This window comes from Microcaecilia unicolor, chromosome 8 (genome assembly GCF_901765095.1).
Source record: "Microcaecilia unicolor chromosome 8, aMicUni1.1, whole genome shotgun sequence".
Classification (NCBI taxonomy): domain Eukaryota; kingdom Metazoa; phylum Chordata; class Amphibia; order Gymnophiona; family Siphonopidae; genus Microcaecilia; species Microcaecilia unicolor.
In genome coordinates this window covers 89,763,222-89,783,477 of record NC_044038.1, presented here as the reverse complement: position 1 = coordinate 89,783,477, position 20,256 = coordinate 89,763,222, and the positions used below count along the sequence as shown (strand labels likewise).

The following is a 20,256-nucleotide window of genomic DNA, read 5'->3' as shown; positions in this document are numbered from 1 at the left end:
AGTATCTGATGATGACTCGTCTCACATCCAGATATTTGAGAGCAGAGTATTCCTCTGGGTAGTCCTCCCTACGAAAGGAAGGGAGACAGAGCTGCTGATTCACATGGAAGCGAGAAACAATCTTGGGCAGGAAGGAAGGCACTGTGCGAATAGTCACTCCTGCCTCAGTGAACTGCAGAAAAGGCTCTCGACATGAGAGCGCCTGGAGCTCGGAAACTCTTCTGGCTGAAGTGATAGCCACCAAAAAGACTGCTTTCAACGTCAGGTCTTTCAGAGATGCCCTCGACAAGGGTTCAAAAGGCGGCTTCTGCAAGGCTCTTAGCACCAGGTTGAGATTCCACGCAGGCACCACTGAGTGCAGAGGAGGGCGCAGGTGATTAACTCCCTAGAGAAAACGTACCACATCTGGCTGCGAAGCCAGGGAAGCACCCTTCAGGCAGCCCCTGAAGCAAGCCAGAGCCGCTACCTGGACTTTAAGGGAACTGAGCAACAGGCCTTTCTCCAGACCTTCTTGCAGGAACGCCAGCACTGAAGAAATTGGAGCAGTGAAGGGAGAAAGTGAGCCTGCTTCACACCACGCTGCAAAGGTACGCCAAACCCTGGCGTAAGCAGTAGAAGTAGAGCGCTTCCTCGCTCTCAGCATAGTGGCGATGACCTTGTCTGAGAAGCCCTTCTTCCTCAGACGCTGCCGCTCAATAGCAAGGCCGTAAGACCAAAGGGGGAGGGATCCTCCATCACCACGGGACCCTGATGCAACAGGTCCTGCTCCACTGGCAGCCGCAGAGGGTCGTCCACTGAGAGCCTGATCAAGTCCGCATACCAGGGACGTCTGGGCCAGTCCGGACCCACCAGGATTATCCGGCCCGGATGCTTTGCCACCCGGTCTAGTACCCTGCCCAACATGGGCCAGGGCGGGGACACATAGAGAAGCTCCTGTGTCGGCCACTGTTGGAGAAGAGCATCTACTCCCAGAGATCGAGGGTCCCGTCCTCTGCTGAAAAAGCGCGGCACTTGGCAATAGGCCGATGACGCCATCAGATCTAGGCTCGGCTGGCCCCAGCGCTTCGTGATGTCCAAGAACGCCTGAGCCGATAACTGCCACTCTCCGGGATCCAAGGTATGGCGACTGAGAAAGTCCGCCTTGACATTCATGACTCCGGCAATGTGGGCAGCTGACAGCTGTTCCAGGTTCGCTTCCGCCCACTGGCATAGATTCATGGCTTCCTTGGCACCTCCCTGGCGGTTGACATAGGCCACAGCCGTGGCATTGTCCGACAGGACCCGTACAGGCTTCAACGCCAGTACCGGGAGGAACTCCAAAAGCGCCAACCGAATAGCTCTGAGTTCCAGGAGGTTGATAGACCACTTTGCCTCTGCAGGAGACCAGAGCCCCTGCGCTGTCCTTTCCAAGCAGTGGGCTCCCCAGCCCGTCAAAGAGGCGTCCGTCGTGACGACAATCCACTCCGGGGTCACAAGAGGCATCCCCGCAGACAACTTGTCTGTCTTCAGCCACCAGCTCAGCGCCTTGCGCACTGCTGGGTCCAAGGGAAGGTGCACAGCATAATCCTCCGACACCGGAGTCCAGCGCTGCAGCAGAGTTGTAGTGGTCTCATATGAGCCCTGGCCCAGGGCACTACTTCCATCGTGGCCGTCATAGAGCCCAACAGCTGCACATAGTCCCAAGCCCGAAGCGGAGAGGCTACTAGGAACTGGTCCACCTGAGCCTGAAGTTTGACAATCCGATTGTCCGGCAGGAACACTCTGCCCACTTGGGTGTCGAATCGAACTCCCAGATACTCCAGGGACTGAGTTGGGCGCAGCTGGCTTTTCTCCCAGTTGATGATCCACCCCAGGGAGCTCAAAAGAGCAACCACCCGGTCCACAGCTTTGCCGCACTCTGCATAAGAGGGGGCTCGGATCAACCAGTCGTCCAGATAAGGATGGACTTGTACTCCTTCCCTTCGCAGGAAGGCCGCGATGACCACCATTACTTTGGAGAAGGTCCGCGGAGCAGTAGCCAACCCGAACGGGAGGGCTCTGAACTGGAAGTGTCGGCCCAGGACTGCAAAACACAGAAAGCGTTGATGAGGAGGCCAGATGGGAATATGCAAGTACGCTTCCTTGATGTCCAAGGATGCCAGGTACTCCCCTGCCTTCACTGCTGCTATAACAGAGCGGAGAGTCTCCATGCGAAAGTGCCGAACTTTCAAGGCCCGATTGACCCCTTTGAGGTCGAGGATAGGCCGTACAGAACCTCCTTTCTTTGGTACCACAAAGTAAATGGAGTAACGTCCCTTGCCATGTCCCAGTGAGTAGCTGCAATAAACGTTTAAATAAACGTCGAAATAAACGCCTTTAAGGACGTCCAAATTTTTTTTTTTTTTTTTTAACGGAGCCAGTGGGAGGGGGGAGAAAAGGAGGGACCTGGCGCCACCAGGTTTGCACTTGCTCAAGAAGAGCCCTCAACCCCAGGTACTCAACAAAACCTAAAAATTAGGCTTGGAGACCTAGCCAGAGCTGCTGCTGTGTGTGACCACCACCTGCTGAGATAGAGAACATACTGAGGAGTTTCCGGCAGCACATGACCACATATAGGGAGGCAAAAGGATTGCTCTCTATCTCCACCTGCTGGTAGATGGACACAACCCACCAGTCTATGGATTGATCAGCATGATGATATGGAATCACATCTTTATCTGTTTTGTAGAAGGGAAAATTAGGTTCTTACCGTGATAATTTTCTTTCCTTTACTCATAGCAGATGCAGCCATTACAGATGGGTTGTGTCCATCAACCAGCAGAGGGAAATAGAGAGCACACTTTTTTCAGTGCCTTATACCAGCTTGCTCCAGTGCCTCTCTTCAGTATTTGAAGCTTCCAAAGCAGTATGGCAAACCTCAATGAGAATAACATGAGCTTTCCTCACAGCGAACGATGGCCCTACAACAAAGGGCATTAACTCAGAATGGAGGGAATGAAACATCCTCCCGGAGGGCATAAACTCAACCTCCACTGAGACATAACTGGAGGGAATAAACATCCTCCAAAACATGAAACTGGAGGGAATTAAGTCATCCTCCTTTAATTGAACAAGAATCCTGAAGACTGTTTTCCGACTTTCTCCCAAGGACGGAATCTCCAGGAAACACGAACAGAACCTGAAATAGATTTACAGCAGATAGCATCAGATAGGGAGGGATCATGGCTGCATCTGCTATGACTAAAGGAAAGAAAATCACGATAAGAACCTAATTTTCCCTTCCTTGTCATCAAGCAGATGCAGCCATTACAAATGGGATGTATCAAAGCAATCCGTAGATAGGGTGGGAACAAGCCACACAACGTGCCAGCGCTTGCGCTCCAAAATGTGCGTCCCTCCTGGTAGCCACATCCAGCCTGTAATGTCGGGCAAAAGAGAGCTTAGAAGCCCATGTTGCTGCACTCTTGAAGAGAGAGTGCTCCAGTTTCAGCCCAAGAAGAGGAAATTCCTCTAGTGGAATGCACCTTAAAGGCATCAGGCGGAGGCCGGCCGGCAAGCAAATAAGCTGAAAAGATAGATTCTTTAAGCCAGCGGGCAATAGTGGCTTTAGACGCTAGAGACCCTCTGCGAGGACCTGATAGCAAAACAAACAGATGATCAGAGGTCCTGAAAGAGTAACTCGCAGATACTGCAGCAGAGTCCTGCGCACGTCCAACAGGTGCAATTGCCCAAAAGATTCTGGAAACTCCTCCTCAACAAAGGAGGGCAAGAAAATAGGTTGGTTTAGGTGAAATGCTGAAACCACCTTAGGCAAGAAGGAAGGCACGGTCCGAACCATGACCCCGGACTCTGAAAACTGCAGAAAAGGGTCTCTACAGGACAGCGCCTGGAGCTCTGACACCCGTCTCGCCAAAGTAATGGCCACTAACAAGACGGCCTTCAGTGTCAAATCTTTCTCTGAAGCACGCCAAAGCGGTTCAAAGTGAGCACCCTGAAGGGCCTTCAGCACTAGCCCCAGGTTCCAAGCTGGACAAGGTGCACGCACGGGAGGACGGAGCCGAAGCACCCCTCTAAGAAACCGTGCCACATCAGGATGAGCAGCTAAAGACACGCCTTCAACCTTGCCACGCAGGGAGGCCAACGCTGCCACTTGCGCCCGCAGGGAATTATAGGCCAAGCCTTTTTGTACACCATCCTGCAAAAATTCCAGAATTGGCAAGACAGGAGCCCGCAGTGGTGTGATCTCTCTGGAAGCACACCAGACTTCAAACTGGCGCCAAATCCTGGCATAAGCCACGGAAGTGGAACGCTTGCGGGCTTGCAGGAGAGTGGTAATTACTTTATTGGAATAGCCTCTGCCTCTCAATTGCGCCCTCTCAATCGCCAGGCCATAAGACCAAATCGGCCGGGGTCCTCCATGGTCACCGGACCCTGTGACAACAGGTTGGGAACCAGAGGTAACTGAAGGGGATCCTCTACGAGCATCTGTCGGAGGTCCGCATACCAAGGCCTCCTGGGCCAATCCGGGGCGACGAGAACCACTTCTGGATGCAGCCGAATCCGCAGGAGCACTCACCCTATTAAGGGCCACGGAGGGAACACATACAGTAGGCCCGGAGGCCAGGGTTGAGCCAAGGCATCCAACCCCGCCACGCGAGGATCTCTCCGTCTGCTGAAGAAGCACGGAACTTTGGCATTGGTGCTTGTCGCCATTAGATCCATCACGGGCTTGCCCCATTTGGCACATATCTGCAGGAACACTTCGTCTGCAAGTTCCCACTCCGCTGGATCGATCTGATGCCTGCTTAGATAATCGGCTTGCACGTTGCTCTGACCTGCAATGTGATCTGCCGACAGAAACTGTAGATGCAGCTCGGCCCAGTGGCAAATTTGTTCGGCCTGCGCGGCTAGAGCTCTGCACTGAGTGCCGCCTTGTCGATTTATGTAGGCCACTGCTGTCGTGTTGTCCGACATCACTCTGACAGCGAATCCTTCCAGGGTCACTTGAAAGGCAAGAAGCGCCTGAAACACCGCTTTCAACTCTAGGCGGTTGATGGACCACTCCGACTCCTCGGGTGTCCATAGACCCTGGGCATGCTTCCCCTTGCAATGTGCGCCCCAGCCTTTCAGACTGGCATCTGTCACCACTAGGCACCAGTCAGGGAGCGCCAGCGGCATTCCTCGCCGCAGCATGCTGTCTGAGAGCCACCACTCCATGCTGAGTCGGGCCGCAGGGAGCCAAGAGAGTCTGCATTGGTAATCCTGAGATACTGGAGACCATCTTTGGAGTAGAACATACTGTAGAGGTCTCAGGTGCGCTCTCGCCCAGGGCACCAGTTCCATGGTGGCCGTCATCGATCTAAGCAGCTGGACAATGTCCCAAGCTCGCGGGCGGGGCATCCTCAGGAGCAGACAGACCTGATTCTGAAGCTTGCACCGCCTTTGCTCGGGTAGGCACACATACCCCGAGGCTGTGTCGAACCTGGCCCCCAAATATTCTAGAGACTGCGAGGGGGTCAGGTGACTTTTGGCCAAATTGACGACCCAGCCCAGAGATTGAAATACTGAGACCACTCTGGCTGTTATATGCTGACTCTCTGCAGCAGAGTTTGCTCGAATAAGCCAGTCATCCAGGTACGGGTGAACCCGAATACCCTCTCGCTGCTACCACCATAACCTTCGAAAAGGTGCGGGGAGCTGTGGCGAGGCCAAAAGGCAAGGCCCAGAACTGGAAATGCTTTCCTATCACCGCATACCTTAGAAACGTCTGGTGCGGGGGCCAAATTGGAATGTGCAAGTAAGCTTCTTTCAGGTCCAGAGACGTGAGAAAGTCTCCTGGCTGTACTGCCGTAATGACGGAGCGCAGGGTTTCCATGTGAAAATGCCGCACTCTCAGGGACTTAATTGTTTTAAGTCCAGAATTGTCCCATTCCGGACCCTTACCTGGCGGTCCACGGGCCGAAGCGCGAGGCTGGGGCGCCCGTGGGATGCGGGGCAGCAGGGGAAGGCTGCCATGGGGATCGCCGCGACTGCAGGCTGCTCAGAGGCCGGCGATCCAGAAGAGCAAGCGCCGGCCTCGGAGAAGGAGATCCGCCGGCCAAGATGGCGGCGCCGGCGTCGTCGTCCTCCTCGCTACAGTGGGACCAGCGAGGAGGCTCCGCCCACTTGCGCCGGATTGGCGCATCCGCGTAGGAACTCCGCCCATCGGACGGGAGGACCAATCCGGGCTCCCGCTGTCGGCCTGGGCGAAGAGGATTGGTTCCAGCGGTTCCCCAGCCAGGACGAGCGGGGGATTTAAACGGGAACACGGAAGGGGTCCAGTGCTTCCGTTTTGTTGTTTGAAGCCACATTCCAAGCCTGTGTTTGTTCCTCGTGCCAGCTAGCCGTCCTGCTAGCTATTTCCAGTAAAGACTGTGTTTGTTCCTCGTGCCAGCTAGCCGTCCTGCTAGCTATTTCCAGTAAAGACTGTGTTTGTTCCTCGTGCCAGCTAGCCGTCCTGCTAACTATTTCCAGTGACGACTGTGTTTGTTCCTCGTGCCAGCTAGCCATCCTGCTGGCTATTGCCAATAAAGACTGTGTCCGTTCCCCGTGCTCAGCTAGCCGCCCGGCTAAGCCACGCTCACCAAGGACTCTGTACCCACATCCAGCCAGGCCAGCCGTCACCCCGCGGTTCCAGCAGTCCTGCTGGCCGCCCGCAGCTGAGGGCTCAACCCTCGGTGAACGGCGGTCGCCGCGGGTGAAGATTCGGGGTGCTCGGTGATTTCCTGGCCCTAGTGGGGCTCGGGAAGACTCGAGAGCTCACCAATACCGGAGTGACATCAGAGCCGCGACAGAAAACGGAAGCCATGAGCTCGCCGACGCAACCTGATCTACGGGACCTGGCCAAGGTTCTCCAGCAGCAACAGGAACAGCTCAATGCCCTGTCTGGGGCGCTCCAGAATGTATGTTCTCAGCTTTCCACGCTTCAGGTACAGAACCAGGCCGCTGCGGTCCAAGGGGTCGCAGCGGCTCCCCGTATGGGAGGGTTCCGCGTGGGACCTCGGTTCCCTGAACCAGCACGATACGATGGGACCCCGGGAGGTTGTCGGGGGTTCCTCAACCAGTGTAACCTGGCCTTCCGGATGCAACCGGAGGCCTTTGCTTCGGACCAAAGTAAGGTGGGCTACATTATGGGCCTTTGTGAAGGAAAAGCCCAGGACTGGGTGGCCCCCCTGAACGAACAACATGACACCATTTTGGATGATTATAGCGAATTTCAGCACCGGTTCCGGATGGTGTTCGACCTTCCGGGAAGACCTTCCTCCGTGGCATCGGAACTGCTCCGGATTCATCAGGGAGAAGGTACGGTGGCCGATTATGACATCCGGTTCCGTACCTTAGCCACGGAGCTGCGTTGGAATCCGGAGTCCTTGATGGCCATTTTTATGGAGGGATTACAAGAACGAATCAAGGATGAATTGGCGGGACGGGAGATTCCCGGACAATTGGATGCCCTCATATCACTCTGTATACGGGTGGACACCCGATTCCAGGAGCGAGCCAGAGCCCGGGCGGAGCGGCAGAAGTGGGCACGAGGGACCTCCCCGACGAGCAAAGGGCCGTCCTCTCGCCAGGGAAACCGGGACACTACGGAGCCCGGGGAGGAGCCGATGGTGATGGGCCGGCAACGGTGGACTCCCGCCGAAAGACAGCAACGACAGTCAAACGGACTGTGCTTCTATTGTGGGAAGGCTGGGCATTTCCTCCGGACTTGTTCCATCCGGACTTGTTCCATCCTGAGGGGAGGGTTCTTGGGGCACTCCGCTCCCCTACCAGACACCCTGATCATCCTACCGGTGACCTTACGGTGGCAGGAAGCCACGGTTCAGACCCGAGCCCTGGTGGACTCGGGGTCAGGGGGCAATTTTATTGGGCTCGAACTGCTGCAGCAAATGGGCTGGCCCACGCTCCCCCGGAGGCCGATGCTGCGGATAACCTCCATCCAAGGAACTACCCTTCCCCAGCCGGTCACTGAGATTACTCCCATGTTGGGACTGCAAGTGGGGGAGAACCATCGGGAGGAAGTCGAATTCTTAGTATTATCCCGGACCATCCACCCTGTGGTTCTGGGACTGCCATGGTTACGATACCACAACCCGGTTATCGACTGGGCCGGGGGAAGAATTCAAGCGTGGGGTAATTCCTGTCAAGAGACCTGTTGTAAGGGTCGGGCTGGCAGCTGTCCGGCCTTAAATACGTTGCCCGAGGAGGGACCGGGTGAACTGGGCTCCTTGCCTATGGAGTATAGAGACTTTGCAGATGTGTTTAATCCCAAGGAGGCGGAGGTACTACCGCCGCATAGGTCTTTTGACTGTGCTATCAATTTGAAGACGGATACGGTACCCCCACGGGGCAGACTGTACAAACTGTCCCGAGGAGAGTTCAAGGCAATGCGAGAATACATCCATGAGAACCTACGGAAAGGGTTCATTCAGCCGTCTACATCCCCAGCCGGGGCAGGGTTCTTTTTCGTTACCAAGAAGGATGGGTCGCTGAGACCTTGCATTGACTATCGGGGATTAAATGCCATCACCGTGAAGGATCGGTTCCCGCTGCCGCTCATTCCCGAGCTCTTGGACAGACTGCAAGGAGCTCAGATCTTCACGAAGTTAGATTTGCGGGGGGCCTACAATCTAGTACGAATCCGGTCCGGGGACGAATGGAAAACGGCTTTCAACACCCACGAGGGACATTTTGAATATCGGGTGATGCCGTTCGGTCTCTGCAATGCCCCTGCGGTGTTTCAACGCCTTATCAATTGTGTACTAGAGGATTTGCTAAATTCCACGGTGATTGTATATCTGGACGACATCCTAGTTTACTCTAAGGACCCCCTGGAGCATCCGGGCCATATTCGTGCCGTACTGCACCGCCTACGTCAAGCCCATCTATTTGCTAAGCTGAGTAAGTGCGCTTTCCATCAGCGATCCTTACCCTTTTTAGGGCATATCCTGCTTCCAGGGGGGTTACAGATGGAGCCAGACAAGCTCCAAGCCATTCGAGAGTGGCCTCAACCGAAGGGCCTGAAGGCCTTACAACGATTCCTGGGCTTCGCCAATTACTATCGCCAATTTATTCCCCAGTACTCCCGGTTGACAACCCCGTTGACGGCGCTCACCCACAAGAACGCGAGGGTCAGGGATTGGCCGCCAGAGGCGCAAGCGGCTTTTCATCGGGTAAAAGAGGCTTTTGAGTCCGCGTCCATTCTGTTGACCCCCGACCCTGAGAAACCTTTCATTGTAGAGGTGGACGCGTCCGCCCTAGGGGCCGGGGCGGTCATTTCTCAAATCAACCCCGAAGGCCGGCGCCAACCGTGCTCCTTCTTTTCACGTAAATTCTCCCCAGCCGAGCGGAATTATACGGTAGGGGATAGAGAACTCTTGGCTTTGAAACTAGCACTGCAGGAGTGGAGACACTTGCTGGAAGGAGCGGAACACCGGTTCACGGTCATCACTGATCATAAGAACCTCCTATACCTCCAAGAGGCTCAACGGTTGAATCCCCGACAGGCTCGGTGGTCATTATTCTTTGCCAGGTTTCATTTTCAATTAGTGTTCCGGGCGGCCTCCCAGAATACCCCGGCAGATGCGCTCTCCCGGGCCTTCGAGGTACCAGAAGAGACTAAGGAGACTCATCTGATGTTAGACCCCGCTTGTCTCAGTGCGGCCACAGGGGAGGTTGCACCGATCCAGAAATTCGTGGTGGCCGCCGATCGGAAAGAGGTTCTGCAATGGGGGTACTCGTCTAGATGGGCCGGGCACTTCGGGTACCAAAAGACACTCCGATTCATCACACGACATTATCGATGGCCACAGATGAGACGAGACATCCTCCAGTTTGTTACCTCGTGCCCGGTATGTGCCCGAACCAAGCCAGTAGGAGGACCCCCCGTGGGAGACCTACAGCCACTGCCCGTGCCGACCAGTCCCTGGTCGGAGATATCCATGGACTTTATCACTGACTTACCTCGCTCCCAGGGTCATACCGCGATCTGGGTTGTGATAGATCGGTTCTCTAAAATGGCTCACTTTGTTCCATTCGCGAACCTCCCGTCGGCCGCCTCTCTAGCTCAAGCCTTCATTCACCACATTTTTCGACTACATGGACTACCCACTCGGATCATCAGTGACCGAGGACCCCAATTTACCTCCCGCTTCTGGAGAACTTTGTGCACGGCCTTGGGGGTGGAGAACCATTTTTCATCCGCTTACCATCCTCAAACCAACGGCATGGTTGAGAGGATTAATCAAACCTTGAAAGGATTCTTACGAGCTTTTGTCAACCAACGACAAGATAACTGGGTTTCTCTACTTCCCTGGGCCGAGTTCGCCTATAACCAAAGTGACCACTCGTCCTCAGGGCAGTCCCCGTTCTTCCTGGTATATGGACGACATCCTTGGCTTCCAGGGCCGTTCCCGGCTACCGCCATAACCCCGGCGGGGGACCAAGTCGTGGCCGACCTACAAAAGGTCTGGAAGATGGCTAGGGAACAATTACAGAAGACCACGACCAAGGACAAGATCTTTGCTGACCGCCATCGGCGGCCCGCTCCCGTGCTCCAACCAGGACAGAAGGTGTGGTTAAGCACGAAACATCTGAGATTCCGAGGTTCTTCCCGAAGATTGGGACCTCGATATGCGGGACCATATGCAATCCAAGAACGAATTGGGCCAGTAACGTATCGGTTGCGGTTACCCGGCACCCTACGAGTGCATAACGCCTTCCATATCTCGTTATTGAAGCGGTTCCGGGGGTCCGGGTGGCACCCGCCCCCGGCCCAAGAAGAAGATCTCCAGGTGGCCCCGGACCCGGAGTACGAGGTAGGAGAAATTCTCGACTCAAAGTGGCGGCGGGGAAGACTGCATTATTTGTTATCATGGAAATCTTTTGGCCCCGAAGACAATTCCTGGGAACCCGTGGCTAATGTTCATGCCCCAGAATTGGTCAAAGCCTTCCACGCCCGATATCCGTCCAAACCCGGGGAAGATACTGTCCCGTTCCGGGCCCTTACCTGGCGGTCCGCGGGCCGAAGCGTGAGGCTGGGGCGCCCGTGGGATGCGGGGCAAGGCTGCCACGGGGATCGCCGCGACTGCAGGCTGCTCCGAGGCCGGCGATCCAGAAGAGCAAGCGCCAGCCTCGGAGAAGGAGATCCGCCGGCCAAGATGGCGGCGCCGGCGTCGTCGTCCTCCTCGCTACAGCGGGACCAGCGAGGAGGCTCCGCCCACTTGCGCCGGATTGGCGCATCCGCGTAGGAACTCCGCCCATCGGACGGGAGGACCAATCCGGGCTCCCGCTGCCGGCCTGGGCGAAGAGGATTGGTTCCAGCGGTTCCCCAGCCAGGACGAGCGGGGGATTTAAACGGGAACACGGAAGGGGTCCAGTGCTTCCGTTTTGTTGTTTGAAGCCACATTCCAAGCCTGTGTTTGTTCCTCGTGCCAGCTAGCCGTCCTGCTAGCTATTTCCAGTGATGACTGTGTTTGTTCCTCGTGCCAGCTAGCCGTCCTGCTAGCTATTTCCAGTGACGACTGTGTTTGTTCCTCGTGCCAGCTAGCCATCCTGCTGGCTATTGCCAATAAAGACTGTCCGTTCCCCGTGCTCAGCTAGCCGCCCGGCTAAGCCACGCTCACCAAGGACTCTGTACCCACATCCAGCCAGGCCAGCCGTCACCCCGCGGTTCCAGCAGTCCTGCTGGCCGCCCGCAGCTGAGGGCTCAACCCTCGGTGAACGGCGGTCGCCGCGGGTGAAGATTCGGGGTGCTCGGTGATTTCCTGGCCCTAGTGGGGCTCGGGAAGACTCGAGAGCTCACCAATACCGGAGTGACATCAGAGCCGCGACAAGAATAGGGCGAAAAGACCCTCCTTTTCGCGGCACCACAAAGTAGATGGAGTAGCGGCCGCAACCGTGTTCGGCGGGAGGTACCGGGGACACGGCCCCTATCTGAATCAGACCTTGTAAAGTCTCCTCTACCGCCGCCCGTTTGGCGGCAGAACCGCATCGGGACTCCACAAACATGTCTCTTACAGGGGCGTCGAATTCTATTCTGTAACCGTCTCTGATCAGGTCCAAGACCCACTGATCTGAGGAAATGTTGGCCCACTCCTTGGCAAAGAGGGAAAGACGTCCTCCAATGACAGGACTCGAGGAGAGGGCCGGCGCACCTTCATGGAGAGGGTCGCCCCTGAACTACAGGCCTTGAGCCAGTGGCTGTGGAACGTTTGTCCGAGCGAAAGGAGTTCCTCTGCTGAAAACGGACATGAGAAGTGAACCCAACAGAACGCCCCGGACGGTACCTTCTAGCTTCACGGAAGCGAGGTCTGTAAGAGAAGTGGACCGCCGCACCCTTAGAGGAAGGCCGAGGCCTATCTTCGGGCAAGCGCTGGGGTTTAGCCTCACCCAGGCCCTTCACAATTTTCTCCAACTCCTCACCAAACAGAAGGCCTTGAAAGGGCAACTTCACCAACCTTTGCTTAGAGGCCATGTCCGCCACCCAATGCCGTAGCCAAAGAAGACAGCGAGCCGCCACTGCTACTGCCATGTGTTTAGCTGAAGCTCTGACAATATCATAAAGGGCGTCAGCAAGAAAGGACAAGGCCGACTCCATCCGCGGAGCCACATCTGAAAAGGGCTCCGCTCCATCACCGGGCTGTTCCACTGCCTGTTGCAACCAAGCCAGGCAGGTTCTAGCAGCATAACAACTGCATGCAGACGCCCGAATAGTGAGACCTGCAATTTCAAATGACCGTTTTAAGTGCTGATTCCAGTCTACGGGCTTGAATATCCTTCAGGGCAACACCTCTTCAACAGGGAGGGTAGTTCTCTTTGTCACAGCTGTGACTAGAGCATCCACTTTAGGCATAGCAAAGCGAGCCATATGCTCCTCACTCAGAGGGTATAATTGCCCATAGCCCTGGAAACTTTCAAAGGTCCCTCGGGGTCAGCCCATTGAGCCGAAATAAGCTCTTGGATGGAGTCATGCAAAGGAAAGGCTTGAGCAGGCTTTTTGGTACTAGCCATCCTAGGATTCACAAAGGAGGCTGTGCCACTGGCAGGGTCCTCAATAGAGAGAGCCTGCAGGGCATCAGAAATAAGCGCTGGCAGCTCATCACGGTGGAAAATCCTCACCGCGGCGGGATCGTTCAGATCCTGAGTCACTTCTGCACCAGACTCTGGCTGCTCAGACCATGAAGGCCTGCCAGAGTCCTCCGAATCCTCGCAGCCAGACCAAGGGGGGGAAATGGAGGTGCAGCACTCTCTGAAGGGAAATGAGCTTCATATTCTGCCAATTATCAGGGAATAACGCCTCAGAGGGTATACCCAGGCTAGAATCCACCGGGGGGGCATTAGAAGAGGCCCATGCCGGGCTTTGTGGGAGAGCTCTTTTAAGCATATATGCTTTATGCATTAATAAGACAAAATCAGGGGAGAAAAACTCACCCTGGGCACCCGGATCTCTGCAGGGGCTAGTAGCTCCCATATCAGCCTCACTCCGAGGCCTCCCCCCGGGCTCAGGACTCTCCGTCTCAGCGGAGGTCGCGCCATGTGGTAAATTCAAAATGGTGCCCGCTGCCAGCTCAGAGCTCGAAGAATTGTCGCTCGCCATGCTCGGGCCGGCTCTAACGTCTGTACAGCACGATTTACAGAGCCCCGCTGCTGATCTGCGCTTGCCACACTTGGAACAGCGCTTTACTGTCTCCGCAGCCATCACCGAAAACGGCGGTAAAATTCAAAATGGCGGTTTGCGCCAAAATCACCCCGATCGCGGGCCCACCCCGGAGGAGTCAGAAAACACTCTTACCTCACTGGACCGAGTATCACAGCTCCGGTCCCACAGAAAAAGGCAAGGAAAAACCTCTGTTCCAGCGTCTAAGCGCTTTTTTTTTTTTTTTAACGCTGTGAGGAAAGCAGAAGTAAATAGAACTCCGGAGGCTCAGGTGAGTAGGAAAGGCAGGGAAAGGGCGAACCTATGTGCCTGCATCCACTGTTGGTGGGGAAGGACAGGGAAAGCTAAGCAATGTGTCCACATCCACGGAGGTATGGGTAAGGCAGGGAAAGGGCGAACCTATGTCCCTTTAAAGTGAAGCTGCTATAGCCTCCAACACCCCTGCTAACAACTGGCAAAAGCACAGGAGCAACCTCCAGGCACATTTTAGATGGAGCTCGAAGAAGCTGCAGCCACTCTGCTAGGGGAGATAGAGAATACTGAAGAGAGGCAGTGGAGCAAGCTGGTATGAGGCACTGAAAAAAGTGTGCGCTCTATCTCCCTCTGCTGGTTTATGGACACAACCCATCTGTAAAGGCTACATCTGCTTGATGACAAGAAAGTTTACCTTTTAGATACACAAGATTATTCTGTTTGAGCATGTTTCAAGGACAAGTGGTTTATAAGTCAAAATAATAAAGCATATTTTCTGTCAAACAGATCTCTCATTTGTTGAAACATAACTAAATGGGCTATAACTCCCTAATGCAATCCATTGGTTCTCTTATGTTTTGTTCTTGTTATGGCTTATACTCTATCCCCTGTGCCAAAACTGTAAATACAGTGAGACAGAATAACAGAATTCAGTAACATCCAAAACTTTGTTTATGATGCAATCTTTATTAAAAGCAAAACATGTTGGTTGATAAGCTTCATACAGAACAAGAAAAAAAAAAAACAGTAAACCACCCAACATGACAATAAAAACTTTTACAGAGAACATACCCCAAGAGCCCTTCCCCTCCCTCCCTGTAAACCCATGTTTCCACCCACCAAAATAACAACAGATGTACAGATCAGTAGGACGCAAAGCATTTCATAACAAGCACTGCCTCCACTTTATGCAAATCTCTCTCATGAATATTCATTATCAATATCCTGACAAACCTGACTGCATTGGTTATCCTAACTACCTTAAGAGGCAGACACGGTCCTATAACTAACATTATAATTTTATTTGTATTTGGGTAATAACTGAGAAAATGCTATTAATTATATTACAAAGAATGAAGTTGACTTGGTTAACTTCTGCTGTATATCAACCAGTAGTAAACAATAGTAATAAATAAGTGCATTTTTATAATATACCACTGCATTCTTCAAAACAGAAGTTCCCACAAACCATCTCTCTGTTTGATCTAGGCACAGGGGGGGAAAAAAAAAAAAAGCTTTCAAATGCTCCCTGGTTTCAACCTAATACATGTTAAATGTGGGATATGAATGTCATTAAAAAAAAAAATAGATAGAAACTCTGAATGTTGAGCACCTGATTCTCATGAGTCTGTTTTTAGTGGCCCATTACCAAGAGAAAAAAAAAAATCTCTGCACGAATATAACATGTGCTAGGGTGTCCCTTTAACCAGCGCCTACAACTGACCACTGATTAAGATTTATAACAAATTACTACTCCACCTATGAAAAGTTATTCCATTATTCCTCTGTGTACATTCGTATGCTGCACAAGCTGGCATGTTTGAAAATATAAGTGAAATTAAATAAAAATGCTACCAACAATAAAGAACGACAAGGTGGATGCAGCAGCTCATAGGTTTGCTTGCTTTGTTTTGAGTGAACGGGGATGACAGCCGTGCTGGGAAGGGGAAACAGACTGACCTAATTGGTTTCAGCATTCTGACGTCACTTCATTTCCTGTCTATTAAACCTCCTTGGTACAGATGCTGGTCACCTCCAACCTCGACTACTGCAATTCCTTATACACCAGCCTAAACAACAGACTGCTTACCAAACTACAGCTTACACAGAAAATGGCAGTTCTTGGGTCTGCACCCTAGTCCTCTGCAGTGGTGTGGGGTTGCTTCTTGATTCTGTGGCCAGGAGATGGACTGTAGCTTTTGTTTGGCTGGTTACCTGGGGGGGTGGGGGGGGGGGGTAGGAAGGGTTTTGCTTTGTTGATAGGGGGAGGGATGGTGGGGTTTACAGCCTTGTAACATTGTCACTGCTGTTCTGGTTTTGATCTCTAAGTCTTGTTTTGTTTGCTACAATAAACTTAAATTAAAATAAAAGACATAAAATTTACTTGGTTAGCTATTATTGTTAATAGTTATCATGAAGCTGAATAAGAGTACCTAAATGTATCAGTCTATTGAGAGATTTGTTCTGTTGATACTGGCTTTCATTGTTCAAAATGCATAAATAAAAATAAAAAAAAATAAATAAAAGACAAAAGATGCTTAGTTAAGCTAGAGTACAGTAATGAGTTGGTGGTGTCTTAGAACAGAAGACTAACCAGGACATAATGAGCCTGAAAAAGTGTGTTTGGATTTGTGGCCATGCCCATGTTTAGGGACAAAAGGCATGTTTGTCTCCAATTAGAAAATGAATAGTATAAAAAACAAAGCTTAAATGGTTGCATATCAAGTGGCACTTAGATGGCAACTCTGGCTGTGAAGAACCAAGGCTGGTGCTGGGCAACCTTGTATAGTCTGGGTCCCGTATATGGCAATCCAGTTTAGGATGGTCTGGAAAGAGCTTTGATGGAAACTCCAGTAATTTTGAACGCAAGAACAATGCCAAGCAGATTTTTACGGTCCAAGTCTCGCAAATGACTAAATAGATTTGGACAGGCTTCAATGGCAACTTCAATAGCTGAATCCTAAAGTAAGGGCCAGGTGGATGTCTACGGTCTATGTCCCAGAAATGCCAAAGACAATGATCAAGTATTTTATAGCGCATTCATTATTGGTTTAATCATGACTTGATAATGTGTGTGACTGTTGAGAAGACTGGATTGACTGTTCAGGTCTTTATCTGCTGTCATTTACTATGTTACTGAGATTAGAACCAAAAGATATACAGCAGCAATGAATACATAAAATGATACACAACTAATTGATATCAGTTTTAATGTACAAGGGCAAAGTATCTCATTCTAATTTACCAAGACAGCATTTTTCATTGTAATAGATGGGCCAGTCGCAGTGGCAGCACTGATCAACGCCCTCATTTCCCCACCTTTTAAAGAAGGCTTGCTGCTGGCACTACCTCCATAACAACTGCTCAGTTTTCAACCTGCTTCATACTGCTCAAACTCCCACATTCCTCTTGCAAGACAGAAGACAATGAGGTAGTTTAGGCACTGTGCAGATCAAACTCTGAGTCACATGTGGTGCCAGAACACAAAATCCAGATGTGGTACTGCCAACACAGCTCCAGAAAAAGTATAAGAAAAATTAAAAAAAAAAAAAAAACCTGAGGGGTGAGCAGCTTGATAGGGGACTGAATGATACGAGCATGAATAGTTGGGGGGTGGGGTGGAGAAGACTGTGAGGGAAAGGGTGCAGAGGATCAGAATGTTTGGGAGAGAACTATTTTAGTTAGGAGTCATTCTCAATGTGCCTGAGCAGCCAAGCCAAACACATAGAAAAACAGAAAAATTAAAGTAGATAAAAACCATATGGCCTAAGTAGTCTGCCTAGCCATGCCATCCACTATCCCCTGTGTTGTTTTTATTTGTACAATGTTTATTTGGATTTCAATTATAAAGTTGGATCTTGTTGTGTTGTAGTATGCTTAGAGATTTAAGCAGTGCTTTTTTTGTGCCGGTATGGTGTACCAGCACCTTTTTTTTCACCTGCCCGCCCTTAGCTCCCCAGCCCTGCTTTCTGTTCCTGCCGCCCACGATGCGTTTAAATCTTTTATTTTTTTACCTGAAGTCACAGCGCCGACATTAGTGAAAGGACCAGACACCTCCTCCAGCCTTCCCTTCGTTCCCTCTCAGTGTCCCGCCTTCCTCTGATGTAGTTTCCTGTTTCCGCGAGGGCAGGACACAGAAGGGAAGGCTGGAGGTGGCGAGCCTGGTCCTTTCACTAATGCCGGCGCTGCGACTTCAAGTAAAAAAAAATTAAAAGATTTGAACACGTTGCAGGGTGGCAGGAAAAGAAAGCAGGGCTGTCGGGGAGCTAAGGGCGGGCAGGTGGAGGCTGGGGCGAGTTACTGGACATGGAGGGGAGGATAGGGGGCAGAGGAGAATTGCTGGACATGGATGGAAGGAGAGGGCAGGGGGGGGAAGAGGAGAAATTGCTGGACTTAGAGGGCAGGGAAGAGAGGAGAATCACTGGACATGGTTGGGAGGGGAGGAAAGGGGCAAAGGATAATCGCTGGACACAGATGGGAGGGGAAGGCAGAGGAGAATCTGGACATGGATGGGAAGGGAGGGCAGGGGAGAGAGGAGAAATGCTGGACATGGATGGAGGGAGAGGAAAAATGCTGGACGTGGATGGAAAGAAGAAGGAGATGCATACTGACAAGATGAGGGAAAGGGAAAGAGGAGAAAAACTGCACATGGATGAATAAAATAGGCAAAAGCTGGATCCACTCTATACCTTCTCCAGTCAAGTCCGCAGAGGACCCAGCTTTTACCTATGGATGTAGGGCAAGAAATGAAGAAGAAAAGAGAAAAGTAAAGAAATAAATGGAAAGAAAGCCCTGGAAACAGAGTTAAAGGAACAGATAGAGAGCAGCAGAATCCGAGACTGGAACCAACATGATCAGATAAACAAAGTCACCATACAACAAAGGTAGAAAATCATTTTATTTTCATTTTAGTGTTTGGAAGATGTCCAGTTTCAGAATTTATATCTGTCTCATTTTGCACTGGGTATACTAGAGCTGTAACAACTTATAGAAATTATTTATAATGAAAAAAAAAAATCACAGTTTTTCTCCTATACCGGTATATTGGGGGAGGGGAAAAAAATGAATGTAGCAAGATGCCAGATCTGGATTTTGGTGTCCTTTATCACCAGTGAGGGTGGGAGGGGGGCAAAGATAAAAAATTTGGATCAGGGCATCAGTCCCTTGAGCGGGCCCTGTAAACTGAGACAATTAGATGTGCAAATTCAGCTTTTTCCTACCTTTACCTGTGATGTTACCATATAACAAGAAAAAAAAAAAAAAAAAAAAAACATACTGAGCTAGTTTTTAACTTGACCATTTTACAGCCATGTAGTTCCAAATTCTCAAACAGCAAATGCACTTTAATGCAATGGAAGCCAAGACAAAATATTAGGTCAACCCATCCACTGTGGATGAACAGATCCAAACAGTGACAGAAATTAATCTGGTTTCTGAAGACAGCTGTTGACTTCCTAACACATCTTGTGCCCAGAGTTTAAGGACGGTCACATTGTAATCAGTACTTCCTTCTGGAATACATCTTACGAGTTCCAACAAGGCAATAACTTAATGCATCTGTGGCCAGCTCTGGAGAGCACAAATCAAGAAAGAATAACAAATGAAACAGTATCACCTGTAACTTTTGTTGGCCCTTATTTCTGCCCTATGAAATCCAGAAGGAAGTTTACTTTGACCCAATGCAAGGATTAAGGTGAACACCAGCAATAAAATTCAGTGGTACAGCAAAACACTCTGGTTAAAAAAAAGACAATCTCCTATCCAGGGCCAGATGTTCAAAGCAAACCAGGACTGCAATGTTTCATTTGAACTGGTTTTAGCCAGTCTAAATGAAATGCTATTTTGCAGGTAATGTACAAAGGCTTTCAACCGCTGTTTATCGTACACGGAAGCAATGACATTATGCTAATGAGCTCACTAGTATTAGAATGAGCTCATTAGCAATTCCCTCCAAAGCTAATGAGCTCAATAGCATTCAAACAAGTTCATTAGCAATTCCCTCCAATGCTCAGAAAACCAACTCACAAAACCCAACCTGCCCGAACAGCTAGAAACTACAGTCCCCAGCGGTCCCCTCCCGACCTCCCCCATAACATAAAAAAAATCCCTGGTGGTCCAATAAACACCTCTCCCCCAACCTTAAAGACCCTGGTGGTCCAGTGGACTCCTCCTAGCCCCCTTCTGCAACCTTAAAATAATCTCCAATATTTCAGTGGCTCCCCTCCAGCCTTAAAAAAGAATCCCCAGTGGTCCCATCCTGGCCTTCAGCAGTAACAAAATCTCTAGTGATCCAGTGGACCTCCTCTGGCCTTAAAAAATCCAGTATTCTAGTAGACCCCTCCCAACATTAAAAAAAATCTCTAGAGATACAGTGGACCTCTCTTGACCCTCAAAAAAAACCTCCAGTGGTCCAGTGAACCCCTCTTACTTTAAAAAGTCCCAGTGGTCCAGTGGACTTCATCTGCTGCCCCCTCCACCTTAAAAAAAAAACCCCTATGGTCCAGTAGACCCCCTCATCCTTAAAAAATCCCTGGTGGTCCTCTGGATTCCTCCTAACCCCCGCCCAACCTTAAAAATGCCCCCAGTGGTCCAGTAGATTTCCCAAC

General features: G+C 51.3%; 1 protein-coding gene across 4 annotated transcripts in view; it reads right to left on the bottom strand.

Moving 5' to 3' along the window:
- HAUS5 (HAUS augmin like complex subunit 5) overlaps window positions 1–20,256 on the bottom strand; it is a 245,600-nt gene that overhangs the window by 224,074 nt on the left and 1,270 nt on the right. The window lies entirely within an intron of this gene.